General features: G+C 47.6%; 1 protein-coding gene across 2 annotated transcripts in view; it reads right to left on the bottom strand.

Moving 5' to 3' along the window:
• The window catches only part of DPYSL5 (dihydropyrimidinase like 5), a 93,512-nt gene extending 73,191 nt beyond the window's left edge, over positions 1-20,321 (bottom strand). Inside the window, exon 1 of one of the 2 annotated variants that reach the window (XM_047746799.1) lies at positions 19,912-20,321. The gene's annotated coding sequence lies outside the window, so the exon portion shown is untranslated. Of the gene's footprint in view, positions 1-7,527; positions 7,582-19,911 lie in introns of those variants that run through there. The other variant, XM_047746800.1, reaches the window with a different exon arrangement.
• Between the last annotated feature and the right edge of the window lie 414 nt (positions 20,322-20,735).

The following is a 20,735-nucleotide window of genomic DNA, read 5'->3' as shown; positions in this document are numbered from 1 at the left end:
GAATAAGATGCTTGGTAGTGATTTCAATTAAATCTAACAAAAGTGATACTTCAATTCAGTGAAGATGAAATGATTTACTTAATAGATGGGGCGGCATCGGTGGCAATTTGTCTGGAAGAAAATTAAGACAGCCCTCTACCTTCCAGCATGTAATCTGTAATCCATCTGGAATTTATTTAAATGTAAAATATAAAGCAATAAAAATATTAGAAGCAAGCCCAGGAAACGACATGCACAATTTAGGAGTGGGGGAGCCCTTTTAACTTGGTCTGGAAACCCAAAAGTCATAAAAGAAGGATCACATTTCTGGCTTTACACATTAAAAATTTGGTAAAGTAAATGATACCACAGAAATAGAAAAAGTCAATAGAGAAACAATAAATATCCTGAGAAAACATGCAGGGCTTGTGACAGCAATGAATGCTAACAAACTGATAGGAAAAATACAGCCAAGAGAAAGATGGGCTCAGAATATCACTAAGTGCTACAGAGAAGAGCACATCAAAATGACCCACAACATAGGAAAAGATGTCCAGCCTTTCCACTGATCAAGAAGATGCAAATGAAAGTCACAACGAGGTGCCCTTCCACATCCATCAGGCTGGCAACAATTCCAGGGTGACATCTGACCTTGGCAGGACTGGTGGGGGCAGGGGGGAGAAGGGTGTTGCTAATGAAATGCTAATGAAAACATGAATTATCCAAGGCTTTTAGAGAAGAGTCTGAAAAGTTCTCTATTAAAATTTCAAAAAGCTCTCTGACTTGGCCATTCCATTCCCAGGACTCTATCCATCAGAATAGAAGCAAGAGAACATAAGGAGATGGGTAGAGAGAGGTCCATGGCAGCAATGTGGGTAGAACAAGAAGTCGCCAAAAACCTGGAAACAAACTGAATGCCCATCAATGGGGGGAGGGGCGGTGAATGGTACTATCTAAAGGAAGACTACTCCTCCACTCACAACATTTCTTCTTTTTTTTTTTTAAGATTTATTTATTTATTTATTTAGAGAACACGAGTTGGGGGGCACACACAGAGGGAGAGGGAGAGAGAATCTCAAGCAGACTCCGCACTGATCGTAGAGCTGAACATGGGTCTCGATCTCATGAGCCTGAGATGATGACCTGAGCTTAAATCAAGAGTCAGATGCTCAACCAACTGAGCCACTCAGGTGCCCCTCCCACTGCACTTTGGAGGCTAACCACCGGGAGTTAGGGCAGACCCCCCCACCCCTGCAGCTGAGGGCTCAGTCCCTGCTGAGACTGCTTTCCCCACTGCAGATGCCAGTTGTCTGGACCAGGTTGTCACCTGTACTTCTGACCACCTGACTAGAAATTGGGTGTTCCCATCACTCCATCCTCAAGGTTGAAAACCTGCTAGAACAGCTCACAAAGCTCAGAGAAGCACTTCATTTACTATGACTGGAAAAAGTCAGGAACATCCAACCAGAAGAGACGCATGGGGGCCAGGGAAGGACAGAGCACGAGCATCCATGCCCTCCCTAGGGGCACCACCCACCCAGCATCCAATCTGGAAGTTCTCCAAAGGCCTCTGTTTGGGTTTTTATGGGGATTCCACTACATAAAGACAGGATTGGTTCATTCATTGGCCATTGGTGATGAACTCAATCTCCAGCTCTTCTCCCCCTCCCAGGAGGAGGGGTAGGGGATGCAGGCTGAAAGTTCCAACCCTCTAATCACCTTGCTGGTTCCCATGGCAACCAGCTCCCATTCTCCACCCCAGTTGCCTCATTAGCATAACTCCGGTTTGGGGAAGGGGGCTTATTATGAATAACAAAAGATGCTCCTTTCACCCTTGTCACTCAGGAAGTTATAAGGGCTTTAGGAGCTCCAGGGCAGGAACTGGGGATGAAGACTAAATACAGATTTCCTATGATATCATGAGATCACATCATCCATGTCTTAAATATCATGCGACTCTTAAAAAAAGATCAATACCAATTGCCTTAAAGCTTCTTCCATGGTTGGTGCGCCGAGGTAGGCCCAGTGGGTTCAGTGTCCAACTCTCGGTTTTGTCTCTTGGTTTCGTCTCTTAGCTCTTGATCTCAGGGTCCTAGGACTGAGCCCAGTGTCGGGCTCCACGCCCAGTGCAGTCTGCCTGTCCCCTCTGCCCCCACCCGGCTTGCGCTCTCTCTCAAATAAATAAATAAATAAAATTGAAACAAAACAAAACAAAACAAACCCAAAACCCTCTCCCAGGGGTGTGTGGCTGGCTCAGTCAGTAGAGCATGTGACTCTTGAGCTTGGGGTTTTAAGTTCAAGCCCACGTTGGGTACAGAGATTACTTCAAAATCAAATCTTTAAAAGAAAAAAAAAAAACTTCTTCCAAGTTGTAATGATAAGTCTTAGAGGTAATATAATTTACCAAACTGGAACTCCAATGCATGTACCCATACATCCACATCCACAGACACAGACATAAATAGGATCCCATTTTGATAAAATGTACAAGGACAAAAAAATCTTCGTATCTTATTTATACACAATAATGTGTAGGGAGCAAAATACCCATTTGTTTATACCGATTACGAGAGGGTGAGAGGTGGCATTTAGTTGAAGAGGGTTGAAAAGAAAAAAAAAGAAGAAAGAAAAAAATGTCAACAATTAAGACAGGATGTGTGTGTATGTGTGTGTGTGTGCGCGTGAGAGAGATGAAGACAGTTCCCAAAATGTGAACGGTGGCTGTCTTAAGGTGGTGGGACTTCAGGTGACTTTAACTTTATTTCACTTACATTTAATTATTGTTTAAATTTTTCACGGTGAATATGTATTATTTAGAAAACCAAGGGGGGAAGAAAGCAATAAAACCACCGTCACTAAAGCGGAACCTACCTATCTGACCTTCAAGGCTGGTCAAATGTACAGAGCCCCTGTTCTGTGCACTGCACTGTACCAGACCCTCCGTGTCTAAGCCTCGCAGCCACACCTCAAGGATTCAGGACAAAGGGGCTCGGCAAGGCTGGGAGGCTTGCCTGGTATCATGTAGATCATCAGCAAGTCTGGAAGGTAAGATCCGCACCCAGATTTAACTGGCAGTTGTTCTCTTACCCTCCTCTGCACTGCACTCTCACAGTGTGGGCTCTGCGGGTCACAGGACATCTACTTTGAGTCTGGCCAACGCATGTGCCAACCCCCCACCCTCTTGCCCCTCACTGTCCTTGAGGACAGCTGCAACATGGGCACAGCAGAACTTCTGCCTCTGAGAGTCTCAAGTCTAGCTCCGTGTTAGCATTTCAGCCTGGGGCTGCTGGAGGGGCGAGGACTGGGCAATCCAGATATTTCCATGTGAACAGCCGGGTTCCTACTGGCACAAGGCCCTGTCCATATTCACTACTACTTAAGAGTTAAAAACACAAACAGAGAAGCCCCGAGCTATGTTTTCCAGGCTCTTGGAAGTTCTCTTCACCCACAGGGTTTTTCCGCATGGGCCATACTCAGTACTTTAGATTCTCTTTTTCTTTTTTTTAAAAGTAGGCTCACGTGGGGCTTGGATTTGCGACTCTGAGATCACAAGTCTCATGCTCTACTGACTGAGCCAGCCCGGCACCCTCAACCCTAAATTCTTATATGAGGAAATACTCGGATTACTCCAAGATCACCATAAACTTAAAAAGAAAAACATAAACCTATTTACACATCTTAGATGAGAACAGAGGATTCCACAATTGGGAGGAAAGAGCGTATTTTCCGTGCTATGTACTGGCTTATTTGGAGCATGAAAGACATACACAAAAGGTGGTCAAAGAAAGGAGAAACGAGACCCGCCTTTTAACCCAACCTTAAGAGGAGAAAAGGCGTTGCATTTATTCACATGATTTTCTTCCTTTACAAACACACGCACATTAAGCGTAATATATTTTCAACCTTGTCATTGTATTGTCACTGGTTTTCATTAGGAAAGAAAAATCGCCGAGGGTGGTCCAGAGGCCCAGGGAACTGGTCAGACTGTGTAAACTCAGGCAGATAAAGGCCTCATTTTCCACCCTCTGGGCCCCCTCTTTGTCACTCCCCTGAGCACACAGGGCCCCAGAGGGGAAGAGCCAGTAAGGGACAGAAGTGTGGGGGTAGGGATGTACCCTGTTTGGGCTCAGTTGCCCAAACAACCTTCAGTCTGCCCCTCCCCCTGCTGCCCAAGCCTCCCCTGGGACACCGGCCACACACATCCCCTCCGGCTCCTTGGCCCCAACCTCTTCCCCAAATCCTGCGCCAACACCTTGTCAGAAAAGGCCTTTGATGTATCCTAACAGCCAAATCACTCCCTCAGCCCGAGGGTGACTTTAGCTACACTCTGCCACTTCCACAGACAGTACACAATCTGCAAGGTCAGGTCTCCCTCCATCTTTTTCTTCCCACAGTACTTAGCATGGTGCCTGCTGAGCGGCAGAGGCACAGAGAACGTTCATCTTCCCCTTTAACCATCTACCCAAATAATCCAACTTTGGGATTTTTATCTGCTCTACACAGAAAGATCTAGATGAGGTCAGAATTATCTAGGCCTGCTCTTTCAGACCAGGGCCCAAAGAGAGCAGCATGAGTGAGCCCCAGGGCCCACAGGGCACCTCTTCCCGGAGCGCTTTGGTGGGACTGAACGTTTTAACACTATGTAATTTCCAAAATTCTTTATAACTTCATGTCAACACAAGGAAAGGGTATATTGTGAATTAAGAGTGTAGACACTGAATCCATTTTTCTTCAGATTAAAAAATGAGCAGTCATGAAAGGTCATACATGATTCCATTCATTTGAAACATCTGGAATGGGCAAATCTGTAGAAAGTGGATTAGTGGCTGCCAGGAGCCGGGGGTTGGAGGGAATGGGCAGCGACCGCTAATGGGTAAGGGTTCCTTTTTGGGGCGATGAAAATGTTCTAAGGTTAGAGCATGGTGAGAATACAACTCTGTGAATACACTAAAAACCACTGCATTGTATCCTTTCCAGGCGTGAACTTTAAAGTATGTAAATTCTACCTCAATAAAGCTGTCAAAAGGCTTCAAAGATTTCAAACTCGTATCTGGGTGCTGCAGGCTAAGCCCACAGGACAAGCTTTAAGAAGCAGTAGTAGGGGGGCGCCTGGGTGGCTCAGTGGGTTAGGCCGCTGCCTTCGGCTCAGGTCATGATCCCAGGTCCTGGGTTCAAGCCCCGCATCGGGCTTTCTGCTCGGCGGGGAGCCTGCTTCCTCCTCTCTCTCTCTCTGCCTGCCTCTCTGCCTACTTGTGATTTCTCTCTGTCAAATAAATAAATAAAATCTTAAAAAAAAAAAAATTTAAATTAAAAAAAAAAAAAAAAAAGAAGCAGTAGTAGGGGAAGAATGGAAATTCCAGGCTGGTCTGCAAGTCAAGAAATAGGTTCCCAGGAGAGCATCCATCTAGAGTACAGATGTCAAGAAATGTCCCCACGGCTCCTGATCAACAGCTGGAACTGAACCAGGACAAGGAAGATATCAAGGTTCAGAACCTGATTCTGGAAGCCGATCTGTAGCCTGTGTCAGAGCTGTGGCTTTCCAGAGCTGAGAACCAAAGGGGTGGGATGGGCCAAGGGCAATGCAGGTGGCTGGCTTGGTGTGAACGTAAAGGGACATTCAGGTGACATGTGGGAACCTGCCTTGAGCTCCCTCAGGTTGTTGACAGAATTCATTTCCTTATGGTTGCAGGCTTTGAGCTAAAGGCCACTCTGAGCTCCAAGAGGTCACCTAATTTCTTGCCAAGTGGGCTTCCCCAACAGATACACTTCATCAAGCGAGCAAAGAGAATCTCCAGAGTTAAGTATGCTAGCAAGACCGGTTCTTGTACATTACATAGTCATGGCAATGACATCATCACCTTTGCCATCTTCTATTGGTTAAAAGCAAGCCGTAGGAAGAGATTACACAGAGGTATGGACACCGGGAGTTGGGGATCCTGGGAAGGGATACACCAAGAGTCTATCTTCACAGTCCTTACAGAGAAAACATCCCCACAAGTAACCAAAACATTAAGCAGAATGGAATGGATTCTACGGGATGATCTGGGGGCTTCTTAATCTGTCATTTGCGACCAAAGAGGGCAAAAATCACCAGATGCTTTCTCTGCACTGAAATAGCTCATTGGAAGTTAAACCGGCCTGAGGGTCCTTCTCTGTGAAATGATGAAATGCTGCCAAAATTTCTTCTCAGCCCCCATGTCCTATGATACCACCTGGCCCCCTATAGGTGTTCAACAGCACCTGTTCCGTAAAGGAAGGGATGAAGGAATGAGCACTCGCACACATGATGGTGGGAGGTTCATGAGGCCCAGTTAGAGCTTCTCATCTTCAACGTCCTAAGATTTACACCACATTTTCCTGAATAAAAATGATGAAAAGGGGAAATATTAGAAATGCTACTTGTTAATTGCAGGAATGGGTCCTCCTCACTTCCTGGTCCCAGCACCTCTCTTTTTTGAAAGGGTTACACATTCTGTCTCTTCAGTGGCTCGAAAGCCCTACTCTGCATGCTCGTGTCTTATTTTGGGGGGCTCCTCCACATGGGGGCCCATTTGAGAACAGAAGCCATGAGCATGGGGCCAAGAACTAAACCTTTTTCATGTTTTCGTGAGTCCCTAACAGGGGGAGCCAGAGCCAGCAAGGGCTGCCAAATTATTATTGTTTGAACAGGTAAAAAATAATGACAAATATTTAAGACCATATAAACAAGCCCTCCTCTAGAGATCAGCACCATCATAGGTTTCTTTGCATGGACAATCTATACATACTTAAGCATCTATGTATTTATTTTGTTTGCACAAAGAGCTGCATGCATTAAATACTGCTCTGCCTGCTTTCTTTCCATCATGATATAAATTGGAGGGTGCTGTATATGAGAACAGAAATATCTGCCTTGTTTTTTAATGGCTGCATAATACTTCTTTGTAAGGATGTATCAGAATGTATTTAAACTAGCTCGCCAGTGATGGGATTCGAGGTTCGGTCTAATTTCTCGCTAGTACAAATAATGCCGCAATAATAGTCCTCTGTAGTTCTCATCCTGCACGTATGCTTGTAGATCTTTGGGATAAATTCCTAGAAGTGGTCTCGCTGGGTGAGAGGGTATGTGCTGTTTTAATTCTGCTGGATAGTGCCCAACCACAGCCAGCAGGTTTCAGCTGGTAAGACATCGTGGCACTCCCAGCAGAGACACAGCACGGCTGTCACAGAACATCAAAGCTGTCAGTCAGCATCTAGGCTCCCTGTCCTCACTCTACATTGGGAACAAGACCATTTTGACCAGATTTCCTATGTGGTCTCTTGTACCTCTGCATCCATGATCACATCGTCCAGTCCGTTCATTTGACAATCATAGAGCTTTGAGCACGCTTTTACATATCTCAGAGTACCGAACCCAGCACCTAGAGACTTCCAGTAGCTCTGCTTACTGAGTGCTCACCACGCACCCACCACGCTCCAGACACGTAGGCCCTAGTCCTCCTCACAAACACACGCTCTTTTAAATCACGAGAAAATCGAAGCTTGGGGAGGTTGACTGTGCCTAGGTCTCTCACCCCTAGAAAGCAGCAGAGCCGGGACTGAAACCCACCTCTCTCCCAAGGGCGAGCTCCTTCCGGGAAATCGCTCTGAGCCTCGCGTGAACTCCGGAAATAACGCGAGATCAGAGGTCCGTACTTCCTCTGGAATAACGGCTCAGTGCAGTCGAGTCTGGTTGTCCCAGGTTAGTAAACCTCTCGCTTGCTGGGCTGCTCCAACATTCATTTCCGGTTCCTGGATCTTTGCGTTCTACTCCCAAGCTAGAATTTAACTAAGTACGGAGTGCTCCCTATAACTTTGTGATCCCTCCACGACTTGGAGACCATGTCCTGTCTTTCACAGTGGCCAACTATGGGTGCTATTTGCTATTAAGAAACAGCACAGTTTTATAGGATTTATTGATAAAAATCGGCTTTACTTGGGGTCCTTTGCCTTCCAAATTAATACTGCAGTCCTGTTTTTTAATGACCGGTCATCTCAGACGATTTTATGCCTACATTTACACAAACTCTTTGATGACTAACTTGCTAAGACTGATTAGAAAGCAATTGGGGAACTTTGTGAAGTTGGTCCTTGAATCAAGGGACTTACATACGTTTATGCATTTGTCTTTATTTATTTTTTAAAAGATTTTATTTATTTACTTGACAGACAGAGATCACAAGTAGACAGAGAAGCAGGCAGAGAGAGAGAGAGAGAGGGAAGCAGGCTCCCTGCGGAGCAGAGAGCCCGATGCGGGACTCGATCCCCGGACCCTGAGATCATGACCTGAGCCGAAGGCAGCGGCTCAACCCACTGAGCCACCCAGGCGCCTCTATGCATTTGTCTTTAAATGCAAACTATCAGGTACTATGATTAAAATTGTATTATTAAGGGCGCCTGGGTGGCTCAGTAGGTTAACGACTGCCTTCCGCTCAGGTCATGATCCCGGACTTCCAGGATCGAGTCCCGCATCGGGCTTCCAGCTCCTTGGGGAGTCTGCTTCTCCCTCTGACCCTCTCCTCTCTCATGCTCTCTCTCACTCATTCTCACTCAAATAAATAAATAAAATATTTAAAAAAATTTTTTAATTGTATTATTAAAATCGCACACCGAAAACTCTTTAAGAGAATTTCAATTCTCAAAAACATCTCAGCTGGGTGATAAAATCATGTATGTGATTTCACAAAGATGTGAATAGTATTTAAAATAATAGAAAAGAATTAGACATAATCTTGGGGCGCCTGGGTGGCTCAGTGGGTTAAAGCCTCTGCCTCCAGCTCAGGTCATGATCCCAGGATCCTGGGATGGAGCCCCACATCGGGCTCTCTGCTCTGCAGGGAGCCTGCTTCCTCCTCTCTCTCTCTCTCTCTGCCTGCCTCTCTGCCTACTTGTGATCTGTGTCTGTAAAATAAATAAATAAAATCTTAAAAAAAAAAAAAGAATTGGACATAATCTAAATGTTTATCAATAAGTAAATGGTTAAATACAATAGTGTACCCAGGTGCCTGGGTGGCTCAGTTGGTTAAGGGTCTGCCTTTAGCTCGGGTCATGATCCTGGGCTCCTGGGATGAAGTTCCATGTTTCCTGCTCAGTGGGGAGCATGCATCTCCCTCTACCTCTGCCTGCCACTCCCCCTGGGTGTGCTCTCTCTGTCCATCAAATAAATAAATAAGATTTTAAAAAAATAATAATACTGGACCTTCAAATGGAATGGTAGGCAGCCATTTAAAAGTTTACATTTCTAAATTAGAAACATAAAAAAGTTCTTTTTTAATGTCAAATGAAGAAACAGTATGAAATAGTATCCATGTTGCTGTTACAGCTCGGTAAAAATTATGTGAACATATGGACAAAGGTTTGATGGAACTAGCAATCGTTACATTAGCTTTATTAGCAAAATGGTCTATAGGTGATTTATAATGGATTAAATATTGGAATATTATGCATTTTACTTATTTTTAAAGACTTAATTTATTTACTTATTTCTTTAAGAGAGCATGAGCAGTGGGGAGAGGCAGAGTCTGGAGAGGGAGAAGCAGGCTCCCTGCTGAACAGGAAGCCCCACGGGAGGCTTGATCCCAGCACCCTGAGATCATGACCTGAGCCAAAGGGAGAAGCTTAATCAACTTAGCCTCCAGGTGCCCCAGAATATTATACATTTTTAAAGTACAAATTAAATCCTGTACTATATCTAAGAGCTTTTTTTTTTTTAAGATTTTATTTATTTGACAGAGATCACTAGTAGGCAGAGAGGCAGGCAGAGAGAGAAGGAAGCAGGCTCCCCGCTGAGCAGAGAGTCAGATGCGGGGCTCGATCCCAGCACCCTGGGATCATGACCTGAGCCAAAGGCAGAGGCAAAGGACTCAGAGTCCAAGCAGTAAACCTAGGTTTTAAAGCAATGATAAATCTTGTCATATTCACTTGCTTGTATAAGGACCCATACAAACATGGTGGGTCACATGACAGGAAAAAAGTCTTTCTTAGGGACAACTTGGGCTCTGAATGGGTCCCATATGGAAAAACCTGCGGAGTTAGGAATTCATACCTGCCTTGTCCTGCTGCCTTGATGGTCCAGGCTTCATTATCATCATCCCTGTCACGCCTAAACTGTTGCCTGTGATCTACACTGGCCATGTTTAACGCTGCCATCTCTCATGATCTTTGTTGATGAGATGGGTTTGCCTTATTTCCACCCTCTGAAGGCTACTGCTCTTTGTGCCTCATCTCTATTGGTTTTCAGTGGTTGCAGAGGCTTTTTTCCATTATAGTCCAGTTGTAAAAATCATGTCCATTTAAAATCTTTTTAGAAACCCGCAAAAAAATAATTAAATAAGGATATATGCTATAATTCTAATTCCCCAAATAAGAAATCTGAGCTCTGTGATTCCAAGCTGCCGCCTTTTGAGAGATTTTTGTAAACCACAGAAATGACACAATGCAAAATTGCATGTATTTGACTCGATACAAGAAATGCAAAATAGTTAACAGAGAAAAAAATCACTTGTTAATCTTGTTCAAGGCTGATAGGACATCTCTGGAATGAACTCTGGACCCACATTGCAATTATAATCTGATTCTCATCTTTTCCTTAAGGAACAGGAGTAAGGAAATTGCTGTAGCAAGACTATGGCTGAACCACAACCATTAGTTTAAAAATGTTCATTCCAGCTACTGTGGAATCAGACACAGCTTCAAGTTCTATTTTTTGCTGAAGAATAAGAATTGGAAACCAAACTCTGATCAAGCCACGACATGATGCCAGCCTCTTGGGTTTCTAAAAATGGTTTAATCACAGCAGTGCATCCTTAAGAGTGTCTTTTAAAAAAAAAAAATCTTTTAAAAAATGTTTTTAAGTCACCATTAATCTTACTTATTTGCACAGTCTACTAAAAAATAACATATGCAGGGCGCCTGGGTGGCTCAGTTGGTTGAGCAACTGCCGTCGGCTCAGGTCATGATCCCAGAGTCTCAGGATCAAGTCCCGCATTGGGCTCCCAGCTCCACCGGGAGTCTGCTTCTCCCTCTGACCTTCTCCCCTCTCACATTCTCTCTCTCAAATAAATAAATAAAATCTTAAAAAATATATATATACAAACCCTTGACCCAGTAATTCCACCCCTAAGGATATACCCAACAGAAACACACATATGTTCACAAACAAAACATGTACTAGAATATACACAACAGCACTACTCAGGATAGCCCCAAACTGGAAACGACCCAAACACCCATGAACAACATAAAGGGTAAAGGAACTATGGTACAATGGAACAATACGTAGCAATGAAAATGAGCAGATGAAATCCAACAAATGTAACATTGAGCAAAAGCAGCCACTCATGAAAGACTATCCACTATGATTCCATCTGTGAAAGTCCAAGAACAGGCAAGGCTTATCTACCCTGTAGAAGTCTGGATGATGGATGATGATTACTGACACTGGAGGAAGATCAGTGACTGGGAGGGGACTGAAGGGGGTTGCTCTGGGAGGGCGCCTGGCTGGCTCAGTAGGTGGAGCATACGACTCTTGATCTCCAGGTTGTAGATTTGAACCCCATGTTGGGTGCAGAGATTGAAGGGGGGAGGGGGAGGCTTTGGGGTACTGGTAATCTGTTTCTTGTCTGGTGCTGATTACATGGATATGTTTAGTTGCAAAAATTCATTAAGTTACACACGTATGATTTGTATATTTTCTTTATTTCCATTATATTTCACTAAAAAGTTTAAAAATAAAAATATTTTTAAAATACACCCTCACCTATCCCCTCCACCCCCCGCAAAAGTCACCATCTTATGCATATGTATTGCTCACACACTTGGTAATAGGGCAACCTTAGAATAATCCAAGTAACTTCATTAAAGTTGAGTTTCACATGTGTTGGAAACAGAGCTTAAGAAACATTAAATGAAAAAAATCAGAGACTGTGTTTGAATTTTATGACAGAATGAACCTATCAATCTGCAAAGACAGAAATCTGGATGAAGTAGTAAAAATGAGAAAGGAGAGGGCTTCTCCATCAATGGTGGGTCATGCCCTGCAGAGGGACAAAGGCAAGGACAGAACCAGACAAAAGCAGAGAGAATAAAGACCCAAAGCCTGAGAAATTAGAGGGAGCCCATGGTGGATTGAAATCAACAAAGGGCTGCCTATCAGTGGACAAGGAGGGGACAGAAAGATGGTGTGGCTGAGTACGGGGCACTGCTGATGTGTGGGAGACACATTCACAGGGAGCTAAGGCAGCGACAGACTTGAAAAGCTTTGCCGAGCCGATGAGAATGCACAGGTGTTGGGCGTGGGGAGTGACACCCTGCTCAATGCTGAATGCAGATACTCTTCTTTTCCCAAAAGAATCTAGTCATTCATAGAACTTCAACTGCACTTGAGCCAAATAATTTTAAATGTAAATGGGTAGCCAGAGATCTCAATGACTGAAAAGTCCAGTAAAATATCCTCAAAATCATCTAGTCATTCTATAAATATTATTGAATGCTTACTGTGAACAGTACTCCGTGCTGGAACCTACATGGACCAAAAAACAGGTCCAAATATTATTTGAAACAAGGTGAGGAGAACCATTTTATAATGGAATAGCCCATTAAAAGTTCTTTCATTTACTGGAAACTGTACACCCGCCAGGTAAGGTTCTTAGCTTGGAGTCATGTTCAAAAGCATAGGGGTCCCTGGGTAGCTCAGTCATTAAGCATCTGCCTTTGGCTCAGGTCATGATCCCAGGGTCCTGGGATCGAGCCCCGCACTGGGCCCCCTGCTCAGCAGAAGCCTGCTTCTCCCTCTCCCACTCCCCCTGCTTGTGTTCCCTCTCTCCCTGTGTCTCTGTCAAATAAACAAATAAAATATTAAAAAAAAAATTAAAAAAAAAAAGCATAGACTCTGTGATGGTTGTTTTTTATGTCACCTTGGCTCAGCTATAATACCTGGTTATTCGATCAAACACTCATCTATCGATGTTGCTGGGAACGTATTTTGTAGATGTGGTTAACATCTGTAATCAGTTGACTTTAAGTAAAGGAGATTTTTCTTACTAATATGGGTGGGCCTCATACAATCAGTTGAAGGGCCTTAAGAGAAAAACTGAGGTTTCGCTGAAGAAGAAGAAATTCTGCCTTGAGACCTCAACATCACAGGTACCTGGATGGCTCAGTCAGTGAAGAGCCCAACTCTTTTGATTTCAGCTCAGGTCATGATCTCATGTCGTGAGATGGAGCCCACATCAGGCTCCAAGCTTAGTGTGGAACCTATTTAGGATTCTCTCTCTCCCTCTGCCCCTCCCCTCCTTCTTAAAAAAAAAAGACCTCAACATCAGCTCCTGGCTGAGAGTTTCCAGCTGGCTGGCCTACCGTGTATATAACAGATTTGCCAGACTCCACAATCCCATAGCCCAATCCTTATTGGTTCTGTTTCTCTGGAGAGCCCCGACTTACACACTCTAAGCAGACTCCCTGGGTTTGAAACTTGGCTCTGCCACTTCTCTAGCTGGGTCCTTTCTGCGCCTCTGTTATTTCAACTGTAAACTGGGGATAATAATAGCACTGAACTCATAGGAACTAGAACAACCCCTAACACGGAGTAAATGCTTTGAAAGTGTTTTTTAAATAAGTGATGCTGTGGTGCCGAGTTTATTTCTTAGCTGAAAAACCTGAGCTATTTTAATTCCCAACAAATTGCCATCAACCTTAGTGTGCTCTTTCCCACACGAAAACCAGAACAATCTCGCGGCAGCAGCACCCGACCAGTTACAGGTGTCTGATTCTTTTAGATGGTGTAGGAGCAGGTGAGATGCCAGGCCAGCCCCACACCTGGTGATGATTTGGCAAAGTCAGAATCAGAGCACTTCTGGAACATTCTTTTATTTTTTTTTTTAAAGATTTTTTTTTTATTTATTTATTTGACAGAGAGAGATCACAAGTAGATGGAGAGGCAGGCAGAGAGAGAGAGAGAGGGAAGCAGGCTTCTCGCTGAGCAGAGAGCCCGATGCGGGACTCGATCCCAGGACCCTGAGATCATGACCTGAGCCGAAGGCAGCGGCTTAACCCACTGAGCCACCCAGGCGCCCTTCTGGAACATTCTTAACTGCAAGTTCCCAGCTGCCGACGACAGCTGTGCTTAAAGAGGCTCAGATTCAGCACAGAGCTATTCCTACTATTTGCAAGGGTGGGAGTTCGTAAAGGGGTCCGAATCATTCTTTCGGTTCCCACTGTTGATACCCCTACAGCAGCCTGTCCAGCCCCTTGCAATTAAAGATTAAATGGAGAAGAAAGGTAACAAAAAAAGGGGTGCCTGGCTGGCTCAGTCAGTAGAGCATGCGACTCTTAATCTCAGAATTGTGATTTGAGGGCGCCTGGGTGGCTCAGTGGGTTAAAGCCTCTGCCTTCGGCTCAGGTCATGATCCCAGGGTCCTGGGATCGGGCCCCGCATCGGGCTCTCTGCTCAGCAGGGAGCCTGCTTCCTCCTCTCTCTCTCTCTCTCTCTCTCTCTGCCTGCCTCTCTGCCTACCTGTGATCTCTGTCTGTCAAATAAATAAATAAAATCTTTAAAAAAAAAAAAAAAAGAATTGTGATTTGAGCTCCCGTGTTGGGTACAGAGATTACTTTTTAAAAAAGCAGAAAAAAAAAAGATTAAATGGGGAATCAAAATATTGTTTTTGTGGCCATATTCTGGGAGAGATTGTGATAACAATGTTCACTTGGTAGGTGCTCGTATAATGCTTGTTGTAAAGATGAAGATACTGAGTTCCCAAGAGAAAAGTAATTCGCCCAAGGATAGACAGACAAAAAGTGGCAGAGTGGGGATTTGACCCCTGGATTTCTGGCTCAGACCTAGGCTCTTCCTCCTGGGCACATTGCCTCTGAGTCTGGACTACAAGGAGAGGATCCAGGCAGGAACACAGGAGCAAGCACCAAACTAGGCTGATTGATGGGAGGGCGTGAGGGGGGCACCTGAGTGCCTCAGTCTGACTTCTGTTCAGGTCCCCATCTCAAGGTCCTGGGATCCAGCCTGGAGTTGGGCCTCCAAGCTCAGTGGAGAGTCTGCTCGTCCCTCCCTCCTCCCCGCTCCTATGCATGGGAGTGCTCTCTTTCTCTCTCTCTCTCAAATAAATAAATACAATCTTTTTTAAAAATGGGAGGGCATGAGGGCTCAGGGGATTCTACAGTTAAATTTATTTAAGTTAAACAAGTTTCAAAGACTGAAATAGAAGAAATTGTAAATATCCCTTCATGAATTTCTCTTGTTAAAGTCTATAATGTGGGGTGCCTGGGTGGCTCAGTCGTTAAGTGTCTGCCTTTGGCTCAGGTCATGATCCCAGAATCCTGGGATCGAGGCCCGCATCGGGCTCTCTGCTCAGCGGGAAGCCTGCTTCCACTCCTCTCTCTCTCTCTGCCTGCCTCTCTGCCTACTTGTGATCTCTCTCTCTGTCGAATAAATAAATAAATCTTTAAAAAAAATTTAAAAATTACATTTTTTAATTACACCCAAAGTGGGCCTTGAACTCATCTCAAGATCAAGAGTCACAGGCTCTACTGACTGAGCCATCCAGACACCTAGGGTTTTAAATACTTTTTTCTTTTCTTCTTCTTTTTTTTTAAAGATTTTATTTATTTATTTGACAGATAGATCACAAGTAGGCAGAGAGGCAGGCAGAGAGAGAGGAAGGGAAGCAAGCTCCCTGCTGAGCAGAGAGCCCAATGTGCTCGATCCCAGGACCCTGGGATCATGACCTGAGCTGAAGGCAGAGGCTTTAACCCACTGAGCCACCCAGGCGCCCCTTAAACACTTTTTTCTAATAGTATTTTATTACTACTTCTTAGATACTTTTTTTCTAATAATACTGACTTCTCTGGCTCTGTATAATTATCTAAATCCTGATTTACCCCAGAGAGGTATCCAGTTGTGATGGCCCTTGGCCTACAGCTCTCTGGAGCTACGTAGGATCATGCTAAATCCTGGGTCAGAGTAGCTGTTATGAAGGAAGGAAAATTCCCAGACATCAACAGTAGAAGAACAGAGAAAGGTGGCAATACCACAGATGAAGCCTACATTAACTTAACTGTGGCCAGCTACGTAGGATCATGCTAAATCCTGGGTCAGAGTAGCTGTTATGAAGGAGGGAAAATTCCCAGACATCAACAGTAGAACAGAGAAAGGTGGCAATACCACAGATGAAGCCTACATTAACTTAACTGTGGCCAGCTACGTAGGATCATGCTAAATCCTGGGTCAGAGTAGCTGTTATGAAGGAGGGAAAATTCCCAGACATCAACAGTAGAAGAACAGAGAAAGGTGGCAATACCACAGATGAAGCCTACATTAACTTAACTGTGGCCAGCTGTGTATGCTTGTCTTGCTGTGGAGCTGTTCCCGTAGGTGGAAACTCCCAGGGCATTCAGCATATTGAAACCATCCTGGCTTACATCTCCATTTTGGAGAGGCTATGCTGAAAACAGCCAGGTCTTCATGTCCTATGAGCATTGTTTTTTAAAAGATTTTATTTATTTCAGAGGGAGAGAGAGAGAACACATGCGCAGGCAGGAGATGGAAGAGGGGGAGGAAAAGGGTGGGGGAAAGAATTTCAAGAAGACTTGTGCTAAGCACGGGGCCTGATGCTGGACTTGATCCCATGAAGAACCGGAGAGCACGATGTGAGCAAAAGCAGAAGTCAGATGCTCAACCAACTGAGCCACCCAGGCGCCCCTGTGAACATCTTGTATACTAGATCTTGTATACACCTAGCTGAGGTCTGCAGGGTCAGGGAGATGGGAGTTAACAATAGCACCCCAGAATTCTGGGGTCACCTGCCTCTCCCTTCTGGGCTGTCTCCCAGACATTTTCAGAGGAGGTAGGAAGGGGATGCTGCTTTCTCTCCATCTTCCCCGTAGGAAAGGGCTGATCATACTGGCATTCCACATCTCTGGACTCCCCAGGTCTGAGCCATTTCCCACCGGAAAACATTGGGATGGATGTTCACACTGGGCTCGACAGGATCCCACCCTTAAACAAACCCATAAAATTCATTCAAAAAGAATAAACCAACAAACATTCCTTTCTGAATCTTTCCCCTTGGCTAATGACAGAAAAAACATTTTCTACTGGAGTTTTTTCATAAGAAAAAACCCTTCATGTCAGATTTTGGGTTTTCTAATACGGAGATCCCTGGTTTGCATCTAGAGATAGGCCTAGTCCATTAACTTAGCTTCGAACATCCAATGAACAACATTCCAGCTAATCCTCTCAGACCAGCTTTGTAAATTCTGAGAGGCACCGCCTCAAAGCAACATCCCTGAAAACCAACAAGTTACAGTCTACTTGCTTTCCTGTGGCCACTCGGTATAGCCCAGATAAGAGGACTTGAGGTTGGCAACTATCAAACGTTCTGGGCAAGAGCCAACAGTGATATCACAGCCTTATGCATCAACCTGGTTAAGAAAGAAAATCCTGGGTTTCAAGGCTAGACAGAGCCAAAGGCTCATCCAGTTAACTTACTGGCAAATATAAATCACAATGATTAGTCCTGTGTTGCTCTTTTATCCACGCTTCCTTCAGTCTTGGAATAAAAACACTCTGCCTTGCCCTCCCTCCCCACCTTTCTGTTAAATGAATGGCAATTTAAAAGTATAAACCTTATGCTGAAGAGTCACCTTTAATATAAGCCAAACAATGATGAAAGAAAACCTCGAAAACCAAATTTTAGTATTAGGCAGTCTTTTCACATGTCAAGATGCTGGAGGCCGCTGTGAAAGATGCTTACACTCCAGCAAGTGCATGGAGAGCTCTGCTGAATCCCTGTTTTGTGCTTCCATTTCTGTTCATCTGCTTTCCCACGGGCAAGCAGCCACCTCCTATCACAGAGCCATCCCCATCTTAGGTCAGCAGACAATATGGGCAAAATCTGCAAAGGATGGACACGCTGGCTTGGGTGTGGTCACTGGCAATGGGAAGCTTTGGTCCCCGGGCTGCGGGCTCTAAAAGCCAGGAGCCGCACCCTTGGCGGGTAATCTCCAAAACCACTTCTCCGGATTTTAGCACACAATCCGCACCAACCCTGACTGCTCCCTCTAAGACCACACAGCCGCCCTTAGACGCGACCAGCCTCGGCAGACAAAGCCGTCTGCCGACTGCTCAGGGAGCCACTCTGCACCGAGGCAACCTCCAGGTCGCCGCCGGGCCACCACGCCGCGTCTGGGCTGCTTGATGGTCAACAGCAAGGGGCGGGAGGCAGGCGGCGCCGAGGCCACCAGGCACCAAAGCCTGTGGCCGCGGCTTCCTGCCCGCCCGCCAGTCTGGGGGGACGCGCGACTCACACTAGGGAATTAACAGCAGGCCTTGATGCCCCAACGCAGACCCCAAAAGATGACAGCATGCCCTAAGATTTCTACGGAAGCTTTTTCTGCACCAGAAAACTGCACACTTGAGTTCGGGAGGGGGGCGGCCCTAGTTCGGGGTCGGTTGGCTACCAGTGCCGGCTATTGTTCTCCAGGTCTCTCCGGCGGGAAACGTCCCCCATCCCGCCTCCCAGCCGGCATCTGCCACTGGACCAAGCCTTTCAGCTCCGAGAAGAAAGGGGTGTGTGCCTGCGGCGCTGCGGATTATCGCAAAACCTGAACCGAGTCCCTAAGGGCTGTGTCAGGCCGGGAGACAAAGCTCCTGGTGGGGACAGCGCAGCCCGGTCGCGGATCCGCCTCCCCGGGTCTGTCGCCCGTCCGAGGGCCACGCCCAGCTGGCCACCTGGATCGCCACGCTCCATGTCAGGAGCCGAGGGTCTTCAGGCCCGAGACCCGCCTCCCAGCCGCCCGCCCCTCCCTTGCCTGGAGACCTTCCTCCCCTGGGAGACCTCCCTCCCCAGAGAGACCCTCCCCCAACCTTCGCGGGTCTCCTCCTCCCGGGCGTCTACCCTCCTCAAACCCCGGCGGTCTCCACCCTCCAGCATCTCTCCTCCCATCCTCATTCTTCATCAGCCCCAGACTCGCCCCGCCTCGCGCCACCTGCACCGCACTCCTTCCCTCCCTCCCTCCTCAGACCCGTCCCCCGCCCCCTCTCTTTCCTCTTCAAACCCTGGTCTCCACTTCCCCCTCCACCCAGACCCCCAGTCCACCTGTCCCCACCCAGCTTCCCCATCTCCCCATCTTTGCTCAGACAGAGGCCTCGCGTCCGCCTCTCCCCATCCCAGCTTCTCTCTGGCTTGGGTTCTTGCCCCTCCGCAGGCCTGGGGCGTCGGTGTCTGTCGCCCGCCAAGATCTACGCAGCGAAGGGACCCAGCTCGGCGCTCGCGCTGGGCCGGGCAGCCACAGGCGGCCTTTGTGGTTCAGGCAGGTGCCTCCGAGGCAGCAGGCGAATCGTCCTTAGGCGACCGCTGCGTTAGCCAGACCAGTGGAACGGGCCGTCGGGTCCGGTCCAGGCTGGGCAAATCCCAACCCGAAGCCGAGACGGACTCAGGGTGTGTGTACTGGTGGGAGTGGGAGGCTAGAGGCAGCGACGATCTAGGGACTCGGGGAGGACGGGCCCTTAGCCGGAGAAGCCCCCGCCCAACCTTCCAGCCATTCACTGCACCTCGACAAGCCAGGTCGGGCGCCTACTGTGTGCCAAGAGTGAACCACCTTCGACCAAGCCGTCTCCTCACCCCAGTTCTTTGCAATCCCACGAGCATACCTGAAACGCCTACTGTGAGCAAGGCACTGCACGGCGTTCTGTGGGCGTACAAAGAGCACAGGATTCGGGCCCCAGTTTAGCCCCGATGGCCGCCCCAATCCCAAACCACACCTCCCGCCGCGTCCCCTGAGGCCGGGCCCCTGGGCGCAATCCTATCCCTGCCCTTTTGTGCGCCTCCCAGAGAAACAGAGGCCGTGAGAACGATGTCCCAGCCCGGGGAGAATAAGCCCACCGCCCGCCCCGCCATCACGCACTCCTCCGGGATGCTGCGGCTGCGAGGGTCCGTCGGTCGATCCGTCTCTCCTCGGTCTCGCCGCGGCGCGGGAGCTGCGGGTGCTCGGGGCGGCGGCGGCTGCACGCGCGCTCGCTCGATCGCCGCCTTGGCGCGCGGGGCGCTGGAGTCGGAAGCCGGGAGCTGGGGAGGGGACGTGGGTGGGGGCTGGAGGCGGCCTTGGCCAATCACCGACCCGACACCTCCTCCCCAGTGCTCCCCACCTCGCGCTAGCAGGTTAGGGGGAGGCGGGGACAGGCGGCGCCCCGCATCTTCGCCGCCGCGCGCGGCCGCCGCCTTGGGACTACAACTCCCGACAGGCCCTGCTGCAGGGCTGGGGTCCGAGAGGGGAAGGAGAGTGAGGCCAGAGAACCCGCCGACCCCCCTAGCGTCCTTCTCCGCGTTCCTTTGGGTTTCCCTGGTGACTGACGGCACTTCACAAAGCCCCGACGCTGGGACGCGCGGATGCATAAGTCCCCTGGGAGGGCTACGGGGCGGGTCCCAAGGACACACCGCCTCGCCTCCCCCTGCAGGACCCCACCCGAGGGGCTGAAACAATGCCCCGGCGGCCTCACCAGGCTGCTCCCGGGCCTGCCCTTTGCCGCCTGGTTCCCTCCGAGACCCAGTACGACGCCTTCGAAGTGGGCGCTCGGCGGGACCGCAGGGTGGAGGGCGGGGTGGTCCTTATAGCAAAATGTCCTGACTTACGCTATATAGTGGACGGCCACTCAGGGCCGACTAAGTTCGCAACTGTCCCCTCTGGGTCCCCTCAATGAACCCGGAGTTCATTCTCTGGGCTGCTGTGAG

Source organism: Lutra lutra, chromosome 9 (genome assembly GCF_902655055.1).
Source record: "Lutra lutra chromosome 9, mLutLut1.2, whole genome shotgun sequence".
NCBI classification, from domain to species: domain Eukaryota; kingdom Metazoa; phylum Chordata; class Mammalia; order Carnivora; family Mustelidae; genus Lutra; species Lutra lutra.
This window is presented reverse-complemented; position numbering and strand designations above follow the sequence as displayed.